Genomic DNA, 27,120 nt, shown 5'->3' with positions numbered 1-27,120 from the left:
TTAGACAGACAACTTTCTTGCATTCTAATTATCTTAATAGGTCCCACTGTCAACTAATCTTCTTAGTTGCTCTTTTATGACACCTACACCAAACATCAGTCCCCAGTTCTCTTTCTTTGATTATAAATGTGAGCCTAGCTTGATCAAATAATCCTGCATCTCAGTTTCAAACCAAACTTCCCCTTTTTTCTCTCTTTCAAAGTTCCCTATATATGAACTTGCTTGAGCAAATAGCCTGTGTTTGAGGAATATATGAAAAAGGTGAGTGTTGAGCAAGATGGAGAAGCAGGGCACGTGCATTACTAACTCATGCACAAGAATTGTCGGTGATCAAATTTATGGCATTCATGTGCTATCATAGTACCATTTATTACTGTATTTCCCAGCATAGTGGAGCATAGTACTTGTGGAACTGCACATGTATGTGCAAAACAATGAGTTAGTTATTCATGTGCCTGTCTTCCCCATCATGACCACTCAACCTTATCATTATATGATATGATTCAGTGTCAATCCAATTTTCTTGACCAGTGGCCATTGAAAGGTAAGTAATTTTGAAAAATATTTCTGATTTCTGGGATGTGTTGTTATCTCCTTATATGATCTTGGATAGTTATTATTTCTAGAGCTAGTTTTAAGAGTTAAAGTAGGGGACCCAGTGTCCATCTTTGCATGCTGTCTGCAGAGTCGGACTCTTTATAGTTCTTGGTTTATTTAATATTGGGTCTAGAAGCGGAGCTAGATTTCTAGTTAGGGACTCTGCAGGATTCAATAGCTTTAATCAAAATCGGATATTAGAGTTAAGAAATTCACTCGATATGGATAAATAATTTATCTGGCACCCAACAATCTATCTTTTTTATAATATAGAATTTATAAATTCAAAATTCTGAGTCTATATTATATGACGCATACTCCAGATGTTTAGTTCTGGATGTGCCAAGAATTTGTTAAGTTCGCAATCGTCCGAGCGAAATTATTGTTGTATGCTTATGATCTTTAGGTGATCAATTCTTGTTCTATGATAACTTTTGAAATTGAATTAGCTCCAGGTTTATTTTCTTTACCAGTAAACAATGTTGATGTTTGTTATATTCTCGTGTTGAGATAAAACCTCAATCGCTTTAATGATTATGATGATGATACTCGTGAAAAATGTGATTCGGTGGTGATGGAAAGGTGCAATAGTAATGTCAAATAAAAGATAAACATTGGAGTGATCGAGTGGTCTAAATTACAATCAATTTATTGATAAAATCCGTGGTTGAAAGCTATATATGAAAGACCAGAAATTAAAAGAAAATCATCATTTCACCACGTGATATTTCAAGAAAATATTGCCTTAGATTTGCTTCAACTTGATGTCTTACGGCCTCTCCCAATTACTTTACGATGTGGACTGAGATATTTTCGACACCATTGTTGATTTTGTAAATAACATAATTTATAAAACAAATGGAATCTGCAGAATATATAATATATTAGGACCACCTGATAACTGGAAATAACTTGGTGGGAGCTACACAATCTGCAACATTGATGGAATGGAATATAAATGTATCAACAACCAAATAATAATTAAGTTTCATTTTTCAAAATTAATTTGACTAAAGTTTGAAGTTAGATTGGGTTAGATTAATCTAATATTTTAAATTCAAATTTAGATATTCAATAACTATACAAAAAGTACTATTACTATAAGTTTCAATTTTTCTCATATTAATATAATAATAAAATGCATTCTAATGTTGGTCAAAATTTACATAGTTTGAATACAAAGCGAAAAGTCACACCTAAATTGAAATAGAGGGAATATTTACCACAATGTATACCAAGCTAATTGGGTTATTAAAGAAAGACAAGTATATAAATAACCAAGAATAAGAGAAGAAAACAAAAAACAATATAATTATCTTTTTAGTGGATGGAAAGCACCTCCGTGGCTCAGTATACAATACAAAAAAATTACTCTATTTTGTGGAAGCCAGAAAGGCTAAGTGAAAGATGTTTTGGAGCGGCCTGTGACTAGAATATGCTTGGTAGAATCATTTCCCACTATATATAGAGCACAAACACCAAAAAAAAAAAAAAAAAAAAAAAAACCGTTTGTGTGATTAAGTTTTACTGCTAGAATCTGGTTTCATATCCACATGAATCTGAGTTGCATGACTAATTAGCAATTAATTACTAGTTTTAGATTTATTTTTCTCTATATTTTGTTGAAGCAAAAGTTGCATGCTAAGAAATCTCGAGTTCTTGGAATAGCGCAAGCAAGGGTCATTTGGTTGGTCGTTTGAGTTATCCAGGTATTGGTAAATGTAGAGATTAGTTATGCAGGTATTAGTGATGCAGAAATTAAGTATGTAGGGTTTAGTTATGCAAAATTTCGTTATTCATGTATTAGTTATTCCATCTTTAGTCTGCATAAAATAATACATAAATTCTCTAATAACTTATACATGTATTAATTGTGCGGAACATAAAAACATGAACCAAACGTTGTATTAGCAATGTTATGTTTAATGTGGAATAGAAAAAAAAAACCAACCAAACATTGTATAACTTATGCTAGATTCCATTATTTTTCCAGTTTTGTAACCAAATAACGTACAAAGTTATGCTAATTTATATACATGAATAACTCCTCTCTAACCGACAACAAAACGATGAGTGCCTAATATATTATCACGAATACTGCAGAGGCGGACTCTTAGCTTTCAATTGAGAAAAAAAAAAAGATTTAAATTATATATACGAATAAGTATAAATAATTTTTATAGTTTAACTGGCTATAAAAAGGTTATAACTTTTTTAAAAAAAAAAAATTGAATCTGCCACTAAGCTTTAGTGGCTTTTATTTTATTTAATAAAGTATTCCAGCCATACAAGAAAACAAAAAGACGGAAACTACACCTCTCTATTACACCATCACTCAAAAATCCCTACAAATTAGGGTTCTCCATCTTCAAATCGAGCTGCAAGAACTAGCTGACCCAGTCGATATAGATCTTTGCCCTAATCAGCTGTGAAGGATGAAGATCGAAGCTACTGAGTTCAGGTTTGAGCTTTTAATCTCACGTTTCCCATTGATCTTTGCTTATCTGCTTTGCTGAGTAAGAATCCATATGAGCATCCCCTTGTACTGGTTATCTATTGAACTTGCCATTGTTTCTTCGATCTTCTGGGTCTGCTATTGCTGTATTTGTTGTGGTTTGATACTCCATGATTGTTGAGCTTTTTAGCATTACCCTGCTTGTGTGAATAATCAGCTGTTGTATATCTTTAATAAGTGTCAGTTCAGTAGCCCGTGGTTGACCCCATTAATATGTCCCTCTAAGCTCTCACCAGAGACATGGTTAACAACCATCTTGATATTTTCTCTAGGCTTTGAACAATATTTAAATAAATAAACTCATTTTGATTTCAACAAGCTAAGTACTTTGCTAGCACCTCAAACTATGCTTCAAATGTTATGGCCGGGCCTTTAATAGGATGAACCAAAGCTAATACCACACATTGAAGGATTTTCAATAACTAAGTTACAACTTTACACTTATAATCCACTAGGCCTGCTAATCCTAGCATTCCTGATTCTAAGATTAGGTATTTGCTGCTTGTCCAAATTCAAGATTTTCCTCCCTACACAAGGTAGTTCATAAAAACTATAAAATTCAGATGTACCTGCAAAATCAGAAGCAAAGTTAGTTAAAAAGTCAGCCAGACATTGCCCTCCCAGATATGCTGGATTATCACATTGCAACTCTCCATCAACTTCTTTACTCTATCAACCTCTGATATAATGCACCATGGTGGATCCCACGGTCCCTCCACCACCTTCTTTAATAACAGAGAATTTGTTTCCAAGATCAAAGGTTGACAGTCATTTTCTACATACCAAATCAGACCCTCTAACACAGCTTTAGCTTCTGTTACAATGTTTGTATTATCTCCTATCTCTGCACGTTGAGCATACACCAAATCTCCTTTCCAATCCCTCACACAAAGGTTATAACTCTACTTTTTAATTAGGTTATTATATCAAGATTACCATGTAGATTTTATCTACGGTTGTAGTCAACTTAACCCGACAATGTAAAAATTTATACATTATCAGTGCATAGAAATAAAACTCAAGAAGAAAAACATACTTATCATATACTCTGTAGTTTAAGTAGTATACACAGACAATATAAAATTACATTCTCAGATCACCTCTTTAATTTGCGTTTTCATAGTGAGATCGTACTTATGTATATTGGTTTCATACATATCACGGAATTACACGATTAGGAGATGACGACGGTATTAGTACTTGTATTTAACTTTTGCATTTCAATATGTGTGTGTCCGTTTGTGTAAATTCCACTCAAAGAAAGTGAAATGAGACTAATGGGTTGTTGGAGAAGTGGTAGAGAATTGAATCTATAAGCTAATTTACCAAGAAAATACACGAATAATATCTTAAGCTTCAAAAATGGAAATTAGGTTTTCGCAAAGAAGGAAAGCAAGATCTTTTTGTCTTCATTTGATCAATATATCTCCTCTCCCACTGGCCCCAATCACAATTGATATTGGCCACCATCACCTGCATGATTTTGTAATATATAGTTTTGAACTTTCTGTTATCCAGTATTGGAATACTTTCTTGTTGTTCCATCATGTTAAAAGCTACTTCCTTCCTCAAGAATAATATAAATCTGTATGCTTTAACCAATTCGTCACAATACTTTATGTACTTTTGTTCTGATATACTAGTACTTCATGTAAGACTAAGTGAGCCCCTATAGGTTCTGTACCGGTATATCAAGCCCAGGACCTATTCCGGCCCAGCCCCTCGCCGCAGGCGGATCTAGGATTTGAAGATGACAGGTGCCATAATTTTATACAATGTACATCTTGTTAGGAACGTGTATTGGGATCGGGTCCATCTCTTTTTAGTTTATTCGGGTCAACTTAATAGGCTTTTTTTTTATTTGCAAATATGAAAATTACATCTCAAAAATCAAGAAACAAACATAATTAGCATCTTAAACAAGGAATTACACCCATTAACTCCTATTAATAACAGAAGTAAAATTAAAATATTTACCAAGGGACTTGCATCTCTTATGTATATTAAAAAATGAATTTGCACAAGCAAAATAACATCTTGAATAAGGGAATTACACCAATCAAAATAAGAAAAATAATAGAAAAACTCTTCAATAGGTAAATACACCCCATAAGTAAATGTAGAATTAGATAAACTACAAGTTCTCATAAATTAATCATAAATTTCATGTTTTTTCTAAGCGATTAACTTCTGAAATTTTCATCACAATTTAAGTAGTAAAGTGATTTAAATTGAATTTAACAATTATAGAATAGCATAAATTTTTATAATACACTCCCTCCGTCCATTTTTATTTGTCCATTATACTAAAAATATATATCCACTTTTACTTGTAAGTTATATAGTTTGAAAAACCAAGACATAATTTACTATTTTATACCTATTTTACCCTTATCACACTACAACATAATGCATGTATAGCTACGGAATTTTAGCTATGAATTCAAAAATTGTGGCTAATAGCTAGTAATAGCTACAAAAATTTAAATTCCATGGCTATCTACAAATTCATAAAATTTCTTAGCCATGAAAATTAAATTGACAAAGCTAATTCCTCCTTTTTGCTATAATTGCTAACAATCGTGGCAATAATTACCTAAATTGCTACAATAAAATTTTGTAGCTGATCATAAGTTTTTGCCACGCGATAGAAGCTAGTGTAGCAATAGTAACCTTTTAGTCACAATAAATTATTTAAAACTAAATGTCGTAGCTAAATAAATATTTTTGCTTCAAATTATAAACAAGTGTGGCAATAGTTAAATGATATAGCTACAAAGTTTTTGGTATAATAAAATTTCGTAGCTAATGCCACAAATTGAATTTTGTTGTAGCAATAGTAACCTTTTAGCCACAAAAAGTTATTTTAAACAAAATATTGTAGCTAAATAAATATTTTTTTCTTCGAGTACTAACATCCGTAGCATAGTCTACTAATAGCTGCAATAGTTTATCATGAAGAAATTAAATAGCCACAGGGTCATTGTTGTGCTAAAATTTTCGTAGCTAATCATTATTTTTACCACGAGTTAAAGTTTATTATAGCAATAATAGTTTATTATAGCAATAATAATCTTTTAGCCACACTAAAATATTCAAAACAAAATCTAGTGGCTAAATGAATATTTTTTCTTCAAGTTATATAAGTGAAAATAGTTTGCTTAATAATTACAATTATTAGTCATGACAAAATGAATAATTATAAATTTAGAGTGTCAACGACAATAAACTTTCATAGTTAACCATAAGTTTTATATACACATGAGGCTATCATTGAAATACTGGTATTTTAACCAAAATTTTGTAGCTACAAAAGATAAATATTTTTGCATCGGTTACGAAAATCATGATGAGAATTGGTCTAACAATATTTATTTTATTTTATTTTATTATTTTCATATAAGAGCTTAGAGTAATTTCTTATATTAATCACTTATTGTGGAAAAAGTATTCATATTGAAGACTTTAATAGTTGCAGAGATATTATGTTAAGTATTTATAGCAATTTCGCATATCTAAGAATTTAATTTTTTATAAGTGCTCATATATTGAAGAACTTTGCGGTAGTTTTGGTATATCAAAATTTTGATAAATATAATAATAATTTTATCGATAATAACCGTTCATAGCTACAAAGCCACAAAACAATGATAAATATTGCACCACTAAATTAAAAAGAGTATTTTAAAATAATAAATTTTTGATGAAAATAAAATTTGTTGATGGTTTTTGCCCTAACTTATGCGAAAAATTTTAAGGCAGAATCTTTATATCTAACATTATTAATCATATTTAATTTTATCTAGTGTTCTTTTATTAAGTCATACTAAGAATTAAGAATTTAATATGGTTGATATCTAAGTCATAGTAAATCTAATTATATTATAAGTCTTATTAAATAAGTATGTAAGCTCCAATTATAATTTTAAAAAACAGGAAATTGTATCTATTTAATAAAAATAATCTTTTACCAATTACATAATTAGCTATCATAAATTAAATTATGAATCTAAAAAATGATAATTTAATATGATTTGTATAATGAATACTCTTGTATTTCTTGTGACTATTATTTGATAGTTTATAACACTTTTTCAATGTTATTAAGATTTATTTCAAAAAAGTAAATAATTTAACATGGTTAATATATGAGTGTATAAGAAAACTAACTAGTATATCATAATTCATATTAAATAAAATATTGTTTGTAAGTTTCAAATACAATTTGGACAAACTTGTAATTATATTTAATTAAATCTGAATATTTGATTATAAAACAGACTTAAACAACTATGTGCATGTATTTATCTACATTAATCGGTAATTATATTGATTTTAAATTAGTATAAAAGTTATTCATGCTATGATCTAATGTTGTTTTAATAATTTTCATCAATTTAACTAAACAACATAAAATAAGAATTCAATAAAATTAAAATAAGGGAGTATATAACAAAATCAACAATACAGAGGATGAAAAAAGCTATAAAGGAATTCATATTTTAGAATAATACGGTTGATATCTAAGTAATAGTAAAACTAATAATATAATAAGTCTTATTAATTAAGTATTAGTTGTAAGCTCCCCTTTGGAAAACAATAAATTATATCTAATTCGTAACAATAATCTGTTACCAATTACACTATGATGGTCATCGATCTTATTAATTATCATAAATTAAATTATACAGTGATTCTAACAAACGAAAACTTAATATGATTTTTTAATGAATAATCTTTAATTTTGACCAAAAAAAAAAAAAGAATAATCTTTTATTTATTGTGACAATTATTTGATAGTTTATACTAACACTTTTTAAATATTTTAAGATTTATTTTTAAAACATAAATAATTTAATATGGTTAATATATGAGTGTATAAGAAACCTAATTAGTATGTCATACTTAATATTAAACAAAATATTATTTGTAATTTTCAAATACAATTTATATAACTTGTAGTTATATTTAATTAAATCTGAATATCTGACTATAAAACAACTATATAACTTGTAGTTATATTTAATTAAATATGAATATCTGACTATAAAACAGACTTAAACAACTATGTGCATGTATTTATCTACGTAGATTGGTAATTATATTCATTTTAAATTAGTATAAAAGTTATTCATGATTGATCTAATGCTATCATAATAATTATCAGAAATTTAACTAAACACTATAAATTAAGAATTTAATAATAGGAAAATATATAACAAAATCAACAATTTCATAGAGGACGAAAAAAGCTATAAAGGAATTCAAAATTTAGAATAATATTTATGCCATACGTATAGTCGACTTTTTCTATTTACTTAGAGTAAAGTCGATAATATTTATCACTATTTTCACTAGGTAATTTTCTTTGTTATATACGTTAGTTTTATTATAGAATTTGTATATAAAGAAGTAATTAAAGAAAGATAAAAAAAATATACATATAATAATATGTAAAGAAAACACAAATTAATAATTTAATATGGTTGATATCTCAGTCCATAGGAAAACTAATTATAATATAATTCTTATTAAATAAGTATTAGATGAAAGTTCCAATTAAATTTTACAAAGATAATAAAATTATATCTAATTAATAACAACTAGGGTCGTTTACCAATTACATAGCGATGGTCATGTCTTATCTTATTAATTTCATAAATTAAATTATACATTGAATCTAACAAAGTTATAACACTTTTTTGATATTATTATGATTTACTTTTAAAAAAGTAAATAATTTAATATGATTAATATATGAGAGTTTAAGAAAACTAACTAGTATATCGTAATTTATATGAAATAATTGTTTTAAATTTCAAATACAATTTAGATAAACTTGTAAATATATTTAATTAAATTTGAATATCGGACTAAAAATAATTTTAAAGAATGCATATTTTGGAATAATAGTTATTCCAAATAAAAAGTTGACTTTTTTCATGTATTTAAAGTAAATCAAATATCAATTATTATTACTTTGCATTAGGTAATTTTCTATGTTATATACTTCCGTTACTTTATAGTAGTAGCAGCAACGCAAATTAAAGGCCAATTGGCTGAATAGAAAACTCAAACCTAAATCCCTCCATAGCCGCATACCCATTCCCACTTTCCCATACCCTTCTTCAACAATTGGCTTCTCTTTTCACTTGATAAAAACAAATCAATCGAGGCCCTAGATCGCCCAGCGGCCGCTAGTTCGTTAGAATGTATGGGTTTAAGTCCCGAAAAGTGAACAATAAAAAGGATAAAAATGGAGCAAGAGAGAATCCATCGCTTTTATATTCAAAGTATGCTCATATTTTTATATTTTAAGATTTTTGGATCTCAATTTACACCTATTTGACTTGAGTTTTTGAGTTCTGACTTATTCCAGCAATTTTATTAATATTGTGCCTTATTTTTTATTAGTAGTGAGTGAGAGAAGATTTTAAAGTTGTAATAATGCTGGCAGGAGCCATAGCTTGTCGATTGCAACAACAAAGCGACGTTATGGGGAGAAGATATTTTTAAGAAGTTTAAAAAGTCTACAGGTTTGTTTACTTTTTTTGTTGCTTTGCATTTTTTCTTTGTTAAATTTGTTAGTAATAGATTTATCTAAGACTTGTTTTGCGCTTGAATTCTATGTACACACAAATATATTTAGTTGTTTATGTTTCTTAGTGCTAAAATAATTTATCATTATTAACAGGTAGATTTGTGGAATGAGAGCATATAAGTGACAAACTAAGACAAATGTTGATCATGCTAAGGTGCAGTTGAAGACCGTGGAAGGAGATAAAGGGGAAGACTATACAGATTTGGACTCAAACAAGATGGTGTCATGCAAAAATTATGTATCATGACTACTTTGAAATTGAAAAATATAATTATCAGTAACTTTTTTTTTTAGATCAAGTACAATTATCTGTAACTTGAAACGTGTTTTGGAATAAAAAAATGAATTTGTTTATAAAATTCTTGTTACCAACAATGCTTGTGAAAAATTTAATTTGTAATAATGGAATTATCGAACATGTAGCTGGATATATATAATTGCCCTATAAAATTATTTCACTTTCCATAGCAAATGAAGAACCATTTTAGCTATAATTTTATATATTTCATGGCTAATAATATAGATTCTTAGCTACAATATAAAAATATTTGTGGCAAATATTTCAAACCATAGCTATGAATTTCTTGATTCGTAACTAAATATGAGTACTATTGCCACGAGACTAGACTATAAAAATAGCCACAAATTTTGCATTTACGTGGCAAATAAATTAAATATTTTTCTACAATACAATACCTTGTGGCTACAATATGAAGATAGCTACAACTTTTATTTGTCGTGGCAAAAGAATAAAATCACTTGCTATAAGTATATTTTTTGTGGCAGAAGCTCTTTACCGTTACTGCTACAACACAAAAAAATTCCTTAGCAATAAGAAATAGTCCTTAGCCACGGACCATGTAAAGTTTGTAGCTAACTTTTAGCTACCCTACATTTTGCTACGAATGCTACGGAACAAAAAATTGTGGCTAAAGAGTTTAGCCACGGAAATTTTTATAATTAGCTACAATGTACTTCGTAGCTATAGATACACAATGTTGTAGTGTTATTAAGTACTCCAATTCATTTTTCATTTTATTTATTCCTTATTAAGAGTATCCTAGGTCAAATATAGACAAGTAAACATGGATGGAGGGAGTAATAAACAAAAGAAATTATTAAAAAAAATTGAATTTTGATCTCAATCCAAAATTCCCATTGAGAGCCAAGTTTTTCGATTTAAATACTCACAGATTTGAGATTAAGAGAAATGCTTAATTTAAGGGATTTTGAAGTTTCTATTTGTGAGTTCTCGCTAGAGATCACAGACAAAATAATAGAAAGGAGGAAAGGCAATATAAATAATAAAAAAATAAATAGAAAATTGGGAGAGCCGAAAAGAGAATTACTGGTATAAAGTAAAAAGCACAAAGAAAAACGGGAGTCGAAAAATATTCAAGATAGATTCAAACTTGTGTGTACCAGCTATGGCACCTTTGTCTAATATACGACTGGGGGTGGCAGGATCAAATATTTACCTAATTTAAGCAAATTACAACATAAGTATATAAAAAATTTATTAATCTAGGGGGTGCCATGCCACCCCCACCCTAAAGGGTGGATCCGCCCCTGCCCTCCCCTCTCCCTCCAACCCAGCCTCCTCATGGTTTCTACGGGCCCACTACAAAAATAACTGAAGTTAGCTATGAACTTCGTCGCTAATCAGTTACTAAATACGATAAGAAATGAATTTTGATGTTTAGCTACAGAATTTGTCTGTCACTAATTCTTATTTTTTAGTAATGACTGTGACGATCCGGACACGGACGGAGACGGCCCAATAGACAGGTTTAACTTCAAGTCATCAAGAAATGTTTTTTTTTTTTTTTTTTTTTTTTTTTTAAGAAGAACTAATTGTGATGTTCAGGCTTGTTTGCACCCTTCAATTGACTATTTTATCATGAGTCGGTAATTTTATATCCAACACATGTACCGAGCAATTACTGAAGGAAAAAAGAGCAATTTTACTTACCTAAACTTGGACAAATATAAATAAATCACAATTCACACACGTAGTGTCTTTTTTCAGAAAAGTTTGGACTTGTAGGATCCTTATTTTGCACTCCGTTAAAGATCTTACATGAAAGATGGATACAATAAAATGCTCATTAATTCTTGGACACTCAATATTAATAGCTTAGAATACTCGATGGTTTACATGACAACATGCATCTCGTCATCGAATAACAAAAGAGGAGATAGACTTATTATCTCATATAGAATAGCAAAAGAGGAGATAGTGATAAGGTCTTCAAATAACACCAAGGTTACGTTCCTTATAATCTGAGGGATTAAGATCTAATGGTAATGTAAGGAAAATAATAATTGGGTTACAGATCAAATAAAAGGTTGCAGCAAAACCCATGCATTCTTTAATAAGATCTTAATTTACAATTATTTAACTTTTATATCGAAGTTTCCCCCCACTTTATCTGGCTCATGGACCAAGCAACTCTTATCTATATGTCAATTCTCGCGGCCAATTTCATAAAATGAAGGTTGAAACTTGTCTTTAAAAACAATTTTCCTCCTTGCTCATCTAGTCAATATGTTTATTTGATTAGAGTAGCTGACAAGATATGTCAGTTGACCCTAGATTGAGCTGTACAAAGTGTTCTTTGATTAGAAATCTAACTTTAAAGAATAAGGGAATACTCTATCCGTGTCAATTTATGAGATGCACTTTTATTTTTAATCTGAAAAAAAAAGTCACATTCTATATGTAGAAATAACTTCACTTTAAAATTCTCTTTTACTTTTAATGAAATGATTTATAACCACACAAATACCTAAGATTTATTCTAGACCATAAATTTAAAAAATCTTCTTTTTTTCTTAAACTTTATATCTAGTCAAGCGATCTCACATGAATTGAGACGGAATGAGTAGCTTATTTTGCTATACTACAAGCTTAAGTTTTGGAAGCACATTAGTGATTTGAAACCAAAAGATTCTTGATGTTCTGTGATTAATAGAAATAATTGACTTGTCATTTTCCATATTCGATATGTATGGAATGCAGGGGCGGCTCAATAAGATCGGTGGCCAAAGCCAACTTTAATATGAGGCATTATTTTTTTTCTTCATTTTTTTTTAAAAAAATTAACCTATAAATCTATTATAGGTCAAATTTAAGCATCATCCTCCACTAATTAGAGGTTTTGGATTTGAGCCTCATAACAAAAAAAATCTTGTTAGGGAATGCTTCCCTCTTTAATTGACCTTACATGTCTCGAAATCGAATGAATCGAAAAATTCAATACGAATACCAAATACTGGATGGAAAAAAAAAAAAAAAAAGCTCCCAAAATCTGGGGACCCAAAGCCCCCGCTGTAGTGGCTTGGCCCTCTGGCCAATGTGTTGTTCAACGGTCTAGGCAGATATAGGCATATAGTCAGCGAAGCGGTCAAGTGTGTCTATTTTATACGATGCTTTTCTCTGGTCTTAATTCCTTGATAAGTAATCCATAGATGACATGCATTCTCACACGACACGTCTCGTTTAATTAAAATTTTCAAATCTTACAACTCGATCTTCATTCCAAATTTCTAATTATTTGAGCATGAAGAGACACATTGATTTAATTTGCATCACATCTTGTCTAGTCTCAGCTTTGACTGCATTTAGCCCCGTTTGGCCATAAAAATTATTCACTTTATTTCGATTTTTTTTCCACTTTTTTCCAGAATCAACATTTGTAATTACGAAAATTTCGAATACAACTTGAAGTTGTATTCCGGAACACAAATAACTCAAAAAACTTGTTTTTAAAAAAAAAATCACTTTTTTCACTTTTTTACAACTACATTTCACCAAAAATTACAATTTCAAAAACTATAACCAGACACAACTCCAACTCCAACTCCAAAATTCTAAAAACAAGTGAATTTTTTTTTTTTGTATCTATGAACAAACGGGGCCTTAATTTAATCAAATAGCAGTTAATCAGTTTGAAGAAATCAATTGGTAAGTTCAAGGATAACTCCGATTATCCATTTATAGAAAATTCAAAACAAGATGGTTTTTTACTTGCTCCAAACTGAGATATATTGTCATTCTTTAGAAGAAGACTCGGAAAGGATTAAGGATTCGAATATAGTGTCAATTTTTAGGCATAAAATGTAAGAGTCAATTCCGTATATGGTCACTCAACTTAAGAAAGTTACCTAATAAAGTCATTTATCTTTTCTTTGTTCCTCATATAGTCATTAAAGTTTATGCATTTGCCTTATAAGGTAACAAAAGTCAAAAGTCACTTTAAAATAAAAGAAAAAGGGCCAAAGTAGTCCCTTAAACTTGGACTTTGAGTTAAAACATCCCTTATTTTTTAACACCGGACAATAATATGTCACACCCCGACTTTACTAGGGTGTGATGGGCACCCGACCCCGTAACCGGAGCCGAGCGAACCCACTGACTCTTACTACGTGCAAAATTTTTTTTTTTCTACGTCAGGTATGCATACTAAGATTGCTGAAATATTCCTTTGTTGCCTTTAAATCAAATAAAAATATGTAACTGTACAGAACTTGTATCATAGTACAAACGACTCCGAAACCCATGATCGTGTCCGCAAAGTCTCTAACTTCAAACAAGACATCATGGCATGGCACGCCGACTCGGCGACACTCCGGGACAAACGGAGTTTGCCAACTTCGCTCGGGACGTCCTCTATCATGGCTTCTAATCGTGCAGGTGTCCGCGGCACGAAACGCAGCTCCCGAAGAAGCAGGGTCGACGAGCATTGTACCGAGTATGTAAGGCATGAATAGTAATATAATAGGAGATATAACTATGAGTAGCAACATAGTAAAAGCTCGTGCTCGTGAGTGCCTCTTAAGGCGGAGTCGCGCATGCTTATCGTTTCTCTTTACATACATACATACATAGTCCGTGCCGCATCACATAAGGCATCATAGCCTGTCTCGAATCACATAACATCATTAGTCCGCGTCGGGACAAAGATTAACCGATATGGGATTTGCTCGAACTAATGCGGGATTTGCCTAAACCAATGCGGGATTTGCCTAAACCAGTGCGGGATTTGCCTAAACCAATGTGGAATTTTGTCTCATCATTGGGTTTGCCCCACCACTGGGTTTGCCCCACCATTGGGTTGGCCCCACCATCGGCTTCGCGGCGCCTCACCTTGAAGGAACAATTAATTTAAGGCGAGACTAACAATGGAGAGTAGCATCATAAAAGAAAAACATGGAACAGGATCGTAAGGCATCGTTTCATATTCATTGGAATCTTTAAATTAGTCATTATCCACACGTAGAATTGAGAAATCAAGAAATAGTGTCATATTTTCATGTTATCATATTTCATGATAGGAACATATTCTCGACATATTCAACATAGATATTTTCTCATACCGGACATTGTCATCCTCATTGAAAAATCATATTCGTCGTCTTAATCGTAAAAGCTTACAAGAATCATAGAATTTAATTTTGGAGAAAACGAATATTTTTGAAAACATTTATAGACTTTTAGAAAAGAATTCATGACTTGGAGTCATAACTTATAACTTTTTAAAATAGGAACGTTATGGAAGCATCTATCAAGTCTAACGTACGGATCATGCCATAGAAAGAGAAGGGACGAGCCTTAACATACCTCGCGCTCGCGCCTTACTAGCTACGCTTATTCGTCCAACTTGTTAGTCTACATTCAAGAAGATCGACACTATCGTTAGATTCATCGACATATACTTGTCTTAACCTTTCAAGTACATTCACTTATGGTGCTGTAGAAATTTTAGCAAAAAGATCTCCCCTGTAAATATACCACCCCCGGGAATATGGCTCGGCCCAATTTATCCATTAACAACACAACAATCCGAGAATTCAACTCGGCCAAACCGACAACAATGCCAACAATCTTACTAACAACATTCCATTCATATTCAATTCAATTCAATTCAATTTAATTCACATAATATTCCAACAACTCAATTACCATATTACTTTACCCGAAACCTTCCAATTCCCAACAACTATACCTTTCGTCATCATTCATGTATACTAACTTCAACAACAACCTTCCATCTTCATTACATAATTCATAACGACGACAACTAGAATATCAAATAATATCAATTTACATTAACTTACCAAAACACCTCTTTTCCGACCATACCCACTCCTTACATATTTTCATGCAATATAAGAATTCAAGCAAATGCCGCATTAACTTCCTCAATATTCAAGTAATGATTACAACTTTATTTTAAACCATCAAACCTTCATTTTTCTTCATGGAATCTATAACACAACAACAAAAATATCAAATAGAATTTTGGGCACTATAACTTGCCAAACCACACCTCTATTCGGCCACAACAACTACCACATGTTTTCATGAATTTTTCATCTATTTCTATACATTACAACAACAACCAATACTAAGAACAATTAATGCATTATCTTCCACACCATGCATCAACCATACGGCCACACTCACAACTTCTATATTTTCATAGTTTTCACCCATATCTACATATTACAATACTCACAACCATCCAAAACATATGAAGAGAAGATTAAATACATACCTCTTTCTACTTGACCTTTCATTCGCTAGAGCTTCCAACTCGCACAACCAACGCTTTTCTTACTTCAACAATTGCTCCATGTTAACAAGGACCTCCAAATTAGCTAGAATATTGGAAGGAAATAATTTTCCTAAGTCACTTTCCCATGGCTCAATTTTGAGAGCCATGGCCGAATGTACACTATATTCCTCTCTTCTTGTTTTCTTTCTTTCTTATGCCTTTAAATTAAAAGATGAGTTCATATATATATATATATAATTCTCCCATCACTTATATATATTTATGCTTAAGCCCTCAATTTTGGTCACATGTCCCCTTTCTTCCCTTTTCTAGAATTTTCTTCTTTTTCTTCAAATTTCTCAAAGTTTCAAAGAAGACTAAATGTCTTCTTGTGCAAGCCTTGGTCCATGTAAATTTTTATGATTTACAATTAGCCCCCATTTAATAAAAATGTGGGCACATACTACCCATGCCACACGGCCCCTTTAAAAATTTCAAGAAATTTCTTAAACACTTATGAAATTACCATTTTTTTCCTTAGCCTTCCACAATATTACCATGGACCCTTGTGCGAATTTCCTCTTTTGCCCTTAACCTCTCACAATATTTTCATACTAATAACGATCATAAATAATATTCACGACAACTCGTACATCAAAATAATTTTTGATAATGGTCTCGCCTTTAATTTTCACGACGACTTTGAAATTTCCAAACGTACAAGATACGGGCTATAACATCCTCCCCCCCTCAGAACATTCGTCCTCGAATGTTCAACCGACCTCTACGGCGTCATAATACTTCTGGGAGGGTTCCTTTTATAGCTGCTCATTCCTTTATGCCCGTTCGTCCCTTTACCTTGTTTTCCTTATAATCGGACTTCTTGACTATTTCATGAGTACTTGCTCCATGTCATAGGTTTTTCTACTTCACTATGCCAATTCATTATTCTTGTCCTCTCGTGTCCTTGCTTTCCCGTTATTGTCTCGTCACCGCATAATGTTAAAACCATACCTTTGGTACACAATCTATACTTACCAATGCGGTGTGGCTACTTACTACTCTTTTATCCTCGTATATCGCTTGGTACACTCATTATTGCTTCGTTTCTACTTTTCTCCCAAGTATTCTTAAGCGACACGCCAACATATTTTGAACTCGATTTCGAGCTAATAGATTTCTTTCTGACACGATAATGTTGCGATTCTTTTTAGGTCTAATATAATATGGTCTCCCCGCTTTTTGGGGCTCATATATCTTACATAGCCAGTACCTTCTTTCTCTTTGCTACTTCTTCATATGGGTCCTAAAGCTCAGTGATGTTATTCTTTCCAACATGTTGACCTACGCCCTTCTTGGGTCGTATAGGACGACTCTAAAATTGCCTATGGCAAAATTTACTAGTATGGCCGTACATTTATTCCTTCATATACCTTTCAAGGCCAAAGTCTTGTTACATAATTAAGCTAAACTTAATCACTCTTTTTCTTGCCATTCCCCATCTTAGTCACTATTCCTTAGCGCTTCCTTTATCAGAAATGCAGCATTAACACCTCGTACCTCATTTCGTGTTTTCCTTTTATTACTTTCTATTCGCTTTCACATGTCTACTTGAGTCCTTACCCAAACAATCTCGCGCTTGTCAATAGCTTCTCTCGAGTTTTCACCTCACTAGATTTTCTTACTTCCACCTTTTTTTAATTTCTTTATCGTTCGCACTTAGTACCACTAAGTCTCTTGCTTTCCATTAGTTCACTCTCTTCCTTTCCAACTATTCTTGTATTAGATCCTTGAATCTTGTGCGTCATGCAGAAGCACTAACGACTTACCTCGTAACACCGGGACCATTTTACTTTCGCTATTACTCGGGCTTCGGTCTTTGTTCGATCAATGCCCTCTCACTTGCCATCATGTGGGATTCTGGAACTCCGGCATTCGCTTATACAATCATTTTAGAATATCCTACCTCACTCTCATATATATATATAATTGTCAGCTAGCCTGAAAATACGTCCGATCATTGTTCAAGCCTATCCTAATTCCCATTTGTGTCGCTTCTGCGCCCTTAGCAGTAGGGCAGTCTCTCACACTGTCTTCAGCGTCTCTCTTAGGGTTTCGGCCATCCCATATCTCTTTCTAGTTTCCGCTGGGATTACTCACTATTCTTGTCTCGTATATGTTAAATATGTTGAATTTCTTGTAAACTTCCCGGGAGGTCGCCGTCATAAATTGCTCCCTGGCTTGGCGGCCTTTTCCAGAAACTTTTGTGGAATTCGGTGCTTTAACAACGATATTTTCGCGTCAGCTTTCTTAAAATGGCCTTTACTACTCCGTCTGGCCAATCAAAACTTTATAACTTCGAGACATTTTCGTAATACGTCCTTTCTTCTATATTGACCATTTTGCCCTTTTAATTCGATGTTCACATGGCGCATGTATGTATGACTATTTCTGTGCGAGCGCCCAACTCAATGTAGACGAATATATTCGTCGGTCTCGCCTCTGTTGACTTCGTATCATTCCTCGCCTTTTTCCGCCGTCTTGAAAAGGCGCTACGGAAATCGACGATTAGTATAAGGAACCTTATTTCCTATGTCTTGGTTCTATCGCACGATCTAATGACGAAGAAAGAAGGTCAACCGTTCCTAGATGCCGCGAAGCCTCGCAGCCATAGATGTGGCGGCTTCACACCCATAAACGGACTGGGTACGACTTTGCGAACAACCCTTGGACAGGCACTAACACTGCGATACCACTTTGTCACACCACGACTTTCTTAGGGTGTGATGGGCACCGACATGTAACTTGGGAGCGAGCGAACCCACCGACTTCTTACGTGCAAAAATTTTTTTTTTTCTACGTCGGTGTATCATACTAAAGATTTTGAAATATTCCTTTGTTGCCTTTAAATCAAATAAAAATATGCTTGTATAGAACTTGTATCATAGTACAAACCGACTCCGAAACCCATGAGCGTATGTGAGAGTCTCTAACTAAACAAGACATCATGGCATGGCACGCCGACTCTCGCGACACTCCAGGACAAATGGAGTTTGCCAACTTCGCCGGGACGTCCATCATGGCTTCTAATCGTCCGAGGTGTACACGCGCGGCACGAAACGCAGCCCCCGAAGAAGAGGGGTCGACGAGCATTGTACCGAGTATGTAAGGCATGAATAGTAATATAATAGGAGATATAGCTATGAGTAGCAACATAGTAAAAGTTCTCGTGCTCGTGAGTGCCTCTTAAGGCGGAGTCGTGCGTGCTTCTCGTTTCTCTTTTACATACATACATACATAGTCTGCCCGCATCACATAAGGCATCATAGCACTGCCCGAATCACATAACATCATTAGTCCGCGTCCGGGACAAACATTAACAAATATGGGATTTGCACGAACCAATGCGGGATTTGCCTAAACCAATGCGGATTTGCCTAAACCAAAGTGCGGGATTTGCCTAAACCAATGTGGAATTTTGTCTCATCATCGGGTTTGCCCACCACCTGGTTTGCCCCACCATTGGGTTTGCCCCACCATTGGGTTGGCCCCACCATCGGCTTCGGCGCCTCACCTTGAAGGAACAATTAATTTAAGGCGAGACTAACAATGGAGAGTAGCATCATAAAAGAAAAACATGGAACAGGATCGTAAGGCATCGTTTCGTATTCATTGGAATCTTTAAATTAGTCATTATCCACACGTAGAATTGAGAAATCAAGAAATAGTGTCATATTTTCATGTTATCATATTTCATGATAGGAACATATTCTCGACATATTCAACATAGATATTTTCTCATCTTGGACATTGTCATCCTCATTGAAAAATCATATTCGTCGTCTTAATCGTAAAAGCTTACAAGAATCATAGAATTTAATTTTTGGAGAAAACGAATATTTTTGAAAACATTTATAGACTTTTAGAAAAGAATTCATGACTTGGAGTCATAACTTACAACTTTTTAAAATAGGAACGTTATGGAAGCATCTATCAAGTCTCACGTACAGATCATGCCATAGAAAGAGAAGGGACGAGCCTTAACATACCTGCGCCGCGCCTTACTAGCTACGCTTATTCGTCCAACTTGTTAGTCTACATTTAAGAAGATCGACACTATCGTTAGATTCATCGACATATACTTGTCTTAACCTTTCAAGTACATTCACTTATGGTGCCGAAATTTAATAAAGCATCTCCCCCGTAAATATACCACCCCCGGAATATGGCTCGGCCCAATTTATCCATTAACAACACAACAATCCGAGAATTCAACTCGGCCAAACCGACAACAATGCCAAACAATCTTACTAACAACATTCCATTCATATTCAATTCAATTCAATTCAATTTAATTCACATAATATTCAACAACTCAATTACCATATTACTTTACCCGAAACCTTCCACCCCCAACAACTATACCTTTCGTCATCATTCATGTATACTAACTTCAACAACAACCTTCCATCTTCATTACATAATTCATAACGACGACAACTAGAATATCAAATAATATCAATTTACATTAACTTACCAAAACACCTCTTTTCCGACCATACCCACTCCTTACATATTTTCATGCAATATAAGAATTCAAGCAAATGCCGCATTAACTTCTCAATATTCAAGTAATGATTACAACTTTATTTTAAACCATCAAACCTTCATTTTTCTTCATGGAATCTATAACACAACAACAAAAATATCAAATAGAATTTGGGCACTATAACTTGCCAAACCACACCTCTATTCGGCCACAAATAACTACCACATGTTTTCATGAATTTTTCATCTATTTCTATACATTACAACAACAACCAATACTAAGAACAATTAATGCATTATCTTCCACACCATGCATCAACCATACGGCCACACTCACAACTTCTATATTTTCATAGTTTTCACCCATATCTACATATTACAATACTCACAACCATCCAAAACATATGAAGAGAAGATTAAATACATACCTCTTTCTACTTGACCTTTCATTCGGCTAGAGCTTCCAACTCGCACAACCAACGCTTTTCTTACTTCAACAATTGCTCCATGTTAACAAGGACCTCCAAATTAGCTAGAATATTGGAAGGAAATAATTTTCCTAAGTCACTTTCCATGGCATTTGAATTTTGAGAGCCATGGCCGAATGTACACTATATTCCTCTCTTCTTGTTTTCTTTCTTTCTTATGCCTTAAATTAAAAGATGAGTTCATATATATATATATATATAATTCTCCCATCACTTATATATATTTATGCTTAAGCCCCTCAATTTTGGTCACATGTCCCCTTCTTCCCTTTTCTAGAATTTTCTTCTTTTTTCTTCAAATTTCTCAAAGTTTCAAAGAAGACTAAATGTCTTCTTGTGCAAGCCTTGGTCCATGTAAATTTTTATGATTTACAATTAGCCCCCTATTTAATAAAAATGTGGGCACATACTACCCATGCCACACGGCCCCTTTAAAAATTTCAAGAAATTTCTTAAACACTTATGAAATTACCATTTTTTTTCCTTAGCCTTCCACAATATTACCATGGACCCTTGTGCGAATTTCCTCTTTTGCCCTTAACCTCTCACAATATTTTCATACTAATAACGATCATAAATAATATTCACGACAACTCGTACATCAAAATAATTTTTGATAATGGTCTCGCCTTTAATTTTTCACGACGACTTTGAAATTTCCAAACGTACAAGATACGGGCTATAACATAATAGTGCTCCAACTCTTTCTTACTTCGTAAATTAGATTGTGTTCGTCATATAGGGTAAGTTCATAATACAGATTAAAAAAGAAAGAAACAAATCATAATGTTTAAAAGTTAAAAGGAAGAGTGTTAATGTAGAGAGTAAAATAAGTACTAAAAATTTTAAATGAGATAAAGGGAGGAACAACTATTGTTCGAAGTTGTGAGAGCTATTTAATTTTTTTAGTAGGGCTAGAGGAGGAAAATAATTTTCACTCAAATAATATTACAAGATTGACAAAAATAATATTTGAAAACTTTAAAAAAGTTTAGTACATCATAATGATGATATAGAATCTCTTATTTTATGTGATGAATAATTTATATTATTATGAAGATGTCCTTCAATATGCATCTATGTTTTTTTTCTTTATGAAAATCCCTTATGATTAACCTTTATACATGAATTCTTTTCCTATTAGTACCTAGTTTTATTGTTTGTAGGAATTCATCGTCTTCCTTATTAGCTATGAATGTCCTGGCAATAATTTCTACCGTAGAAGAAACTAACGTAGAAGAAACTAACAACTAATTTAAGCTATTTTGTCAAAATAAAGATTACTCATAAAATGAATAAATAGAAAATATTATTTTATTGTTGAACTCCTTGGTTTCCAAATAAATAGAGTACATATGCTATTTCATATTCTTTTTTTAGTAGTGATAATTTTTTTTTTCATTTCTAAAGTTGTTAGTCACAATTTTTTGTGTGTTTCGTTACTTTTAATACCACAATTAAAGTTGAACTAAAATTGTACTATTTTTGTATCATTAAAAGGTTGTTAGTGTTTTATGTTAAAGAATAAGGACTATTTTAATTGAAAATTCAAACTTAAGGACTACTTTGATCCTTTTTCTTTTATTTTTAAAGTGACTTTTAGCCTTTGTTACTTTGTAAGGCAAATGTATTAACTTCAATGACCATATGAGGAACAAAAGATAGAGAAATGACTTTACTAGATAATTTGATTAAGTTGAGTGACCATTTAAGGAATTGACTCTAAAATGTAACTCACCTAGCTCGTCCAAGCTTGGAAAAGTGGGTTTTGTTGGGCTAAATGGGTCAAAGATACTCTTAACAAAGTGTGATATTGTCCGCTTTGGGTTAAACCCGCACGGTTTTCCTCAAAAGGTCTCACACCATTAAGAGTATCCAATACCTTATAAGTAGCGCTTTATTTTTTCAACTAACAATGTGGTATTTTGTTCGCACACCCAATAATCTCCCCCTCAAACTAAGTTCCACATGGCTCATTACCATAATTCACGGGTCAAAGACTCAACATGTCTGTGTGCCACACACATCGTCAAAGTATTTACGGACACCGAAGCCAAAAGGCTACGTATGCATTTCAAAGCTATGAGTAAAGGTCGTAAACCGGCCCATAGAAGGGCAAAGGCGCCAAACTATTGGCTCTGATACCAGCTGTTATGCTAAACGGTCCAAAGATATTCTTAACATGATGTGATATTATCCGCTTTGGGCCAAGTCCGCACGGTTTTCCCCAAAAAGCCTCACACCATTAAGAGTCTTCAACACCTTATAAGTAGCTCTTTTTTCTTTTGAGCTATCAATATGGTACTTTATTCGCACACTACAGGTTTCACGTATGTACTCATTTAAAAATGAAATATAATCCAAATAACTTGTAAAAAAGAAGAATTAAGTTAAATAACAGCCAACCCAATTGCTTAAGATGTATAATATATGTATAATCCATATATAATAATGTATATAATCGCATATAACCAATGTATAATGTATAAATACGGATTAGAAAAAATGAACAGTGAATCTAAAAGGCTATTTGTATAAGGATTCCAAAGAATTGGGTCAACTTATTTTACATTTCATAGGCCAAGACATGACCAATTCGATTAAGTATTCATCATCTATTTTCATTTTTCAAATTTTTGTCAACATGAAAAAGATATTAGTTTCACTTTTTGACAACATGAAAGAATCACTACTGACATCTAATTTTGTTGGTTCAACATTTTTGCAAACACCGATCCGATCTAAATAGGGCATTTGCAAAGAGGAGAATGAGCACATACGCTCACTACAATTAAAAGTCGAACTAAGAGTGTACGTTGTACGATTAAAAATAGAAAAACAGAAAACAAATGGTTTCGAATTGGAACATAATCATTTTACAGAGTTACATAATGGTTCACTTTTTAACAACTAGCTAGCTGGTAGAACAAGAGTAAAACAACAGATGAGTGTATTGGATTATGAAATTCTTGTATCGTGACTCAAAAGATATTTTGACATAAGAATACTTTAAGACTAATGTATCATAACATGTTCATTCTCAATCCATTTTAAACTACCTATATCTCATCCAACATGCCTATTGGAATCAAAGATATTCCAAAAATGACTTAAAATAAAAATTTAAATCAATGATAGAGCTAGACTGAGAATTAAAGATAGTATTAAGGATCGCAGAACTACATCTTTGGAAATAAGTTGTTCATTTTTCTCATAAATAAAAATTTTAGTACTGCGTTGCCATAGCGTAAGTGAATTATATATGAGGACGGCATGGCCTTACCTCAATGGCCAAAATATTGTGTGCAGTATTACGTCAATTACTGTCACACTAACAAAGTTAAAGGCAATTTAACTTACAAAGAGATTTTCCTTATATATATATATATATATATGTACACACAGCTGCTCCAACTTGTACCAGCAGCTTTACAAATTGTACACACAATGAATGCTTGTACCATAAGCTATATAACTTGTACGCTTTATCCAACTATTTTTTTTAGCACACATGGACATATGTCATAGTACTTAATATTTATTTCTTTCTCATGTATAGACGTATGTACTTCAATTTTAATTCTCCGACACATTTATTTCCTCCGTGAACTTTTACTTATTCATTTTTGACTTTTCACGCTCTTGCTGAATATTTATTCTCTTCTCATGTATAGACGTATGCAGTTCAATTTTAATTCTCCTACACAAATTTATTTTCTCCGTGCACTTTTATTTGTTCACTTTTGACTTTTCACGCTCTTTAAGAATTAACAAATCCCACGTGGATATATGTCATATTCTCTTCTCATGTATACACGTGTGCACTTCAATTTTAATTCTCCGACACATATTTATTTCCTCCGTGCACTTTTACTTGTTCACTTTTGACTTTTCACCTTCTTGCTGAATATTTATTCTCTTCTCATGTATACATGTATGCACTTCAATTTTAATTATCCGACACATATTTATTTTCTCCGTGCACTTTTACTTGTTCACTTTTGACTTTTCACGTTATTTAAGAATTAATAAAAGAAGTACTCCCTCCGTCCCATATTTCTTGGCCACATTATATTCCCTTCTCATGTGTAGACGTATGCACTTCAATGTTAATTCTCCGACACATTTATTTCTTCCGTGCACTTTACTTGTTCACTTTTGACTTTTCACGTTCTTGCTGAATATTTATTCTCTTCTCATGTATAGACATATGCAGTTCAATTTTAATTCTCCTACACAAATTTATTTCCTCCGTGCACTTTTACTTGTTCACTTTTGACTTTTCACGTTCTTTAAGAATTAATAAATCCCACGTGGATATATGTCATAGTACTGAATATTTATTCTCTTCTCATGTATACACGTGTGCACTTCAATTTTAATTCTCCGACACATATTTATTTCCTCCGTGCACTTTTACTTGTTCACTTTTGACTTTTCACGTTCTCGCTGAATATTTATTTTCTTCTCATGTATACATGTATGCACTTCAATTTTAATTATCCGACATATATTTATTTCTTCCGTGCACTTTTACTTGTTCACTTTTGACTTTTCACGTTATTTAAGAATTAATAAATGAAGTACTCCCTCCGTCCCATATTCCTTGACCACATTACTTGACTTTTCAGGTTCTTTAAGAATTAATAAATGAAGTACTCTCTTCGTCCCATAGTACTTGTCCACATTACTGTACTCGACTTTTCACGTTCTTTAAGAATTAATTAAAATGAAGCACTCCCTTCGTCCAATATTACTTGGCCACATTACTAAAAATATATGTCTATTTTTCTATTCTATATTTTTCTTCTTCTTCTTTCTTATATATAAACGCCCCAAGTCGACGAACACAACAACAATAAGTTGTACAAAAAGCAACTGAAATTGTACTCTAAGCAGGGACTAACATGTGTACATTTCAGAAGTTGAACATTAATTCTACCTCTTGTGTGTTTACTTTTTAAGTCCTCGCAGGTCCGCAGTGTCTTAGTTATCCTTTCATTTCCTTCATTTGGCATGCACTCCTTCTGTCTCAATTTAAGTGTCTACATTTGATTAGACATGGAGTTTAAGAAATAAAGATAGGCTTTCAAATGTTGTGGTTCTAAATTAAAAATGTGTATAATATAATAAAATACCCTTTGAATCTTGTGAATATAAATTTGACATGTAGGATATTTGAATTGTCAACTTACTAAATATAAAAAGAGGCAGACATAACCAAAATAAGAAAAACAACAAACGCCCAGGACTAACATGTGTACATTTCAGAAGTTTAACATTAATACTACCTCTTGTGTGTTTACTTTTTAAGTTCCCACGTGTCCGCAATGTCTCAATTGTCCTTTCATTTCCAACATTTGGCATATACTCCCTCTGTCTCAATTTAAGTGTCTACGTTTGACTAGATACGAAGGTTATTTATAGACTATCTTGTGGTCCTAAATTAAAAATATGTATAATATAATAAAATATCCTTTGAATTTTGTGATTATAAATTTGACATGTACAATATTTGAATTGTCAACTTACTAAATATAAAAAGAGGCGGATGTAACTAAAATGAGATAAATTTTAATAACAATTGAGAAATTAAGGTGAAAAATAAGATGAAAAGAAAAAAAAATATAGAAACTCACTAAGGAGAATCGCAGTATCCTTTGCAAATAAAGACTAACTAAATTGAGTAACCAAATTAATCATGTTGGGCCCTGTGTATCGCACGGGCATAGTTTGCTTGTATATATATAAATAGGAAGGGAGGACGAACACTGCTGCACATATTTTTGTACAAAAAGCAACATGAATTGT

Source organism: Lycium ferocissimum, chromosome 5 (genome assembly GCF_029784015.1).
Source record: "Lycium ferocissimum isolate CSIRO_LF1 chromosome 5, AGI_CSIRO_Lferr_CH_V1, whole genome shotgun sequence".
Classification (NCBI taxonomy): Eukaryota; Viridiplantae; Streptophyta; class Magnoliopsida; order Solanales; family Solanaceae; genus Lycium; species Lycium ferocissimum.
The sequence above is the reverse complement of the archived record's forward strand: the minus strand, read 5'-3'. Positions refer to the sequence as shown.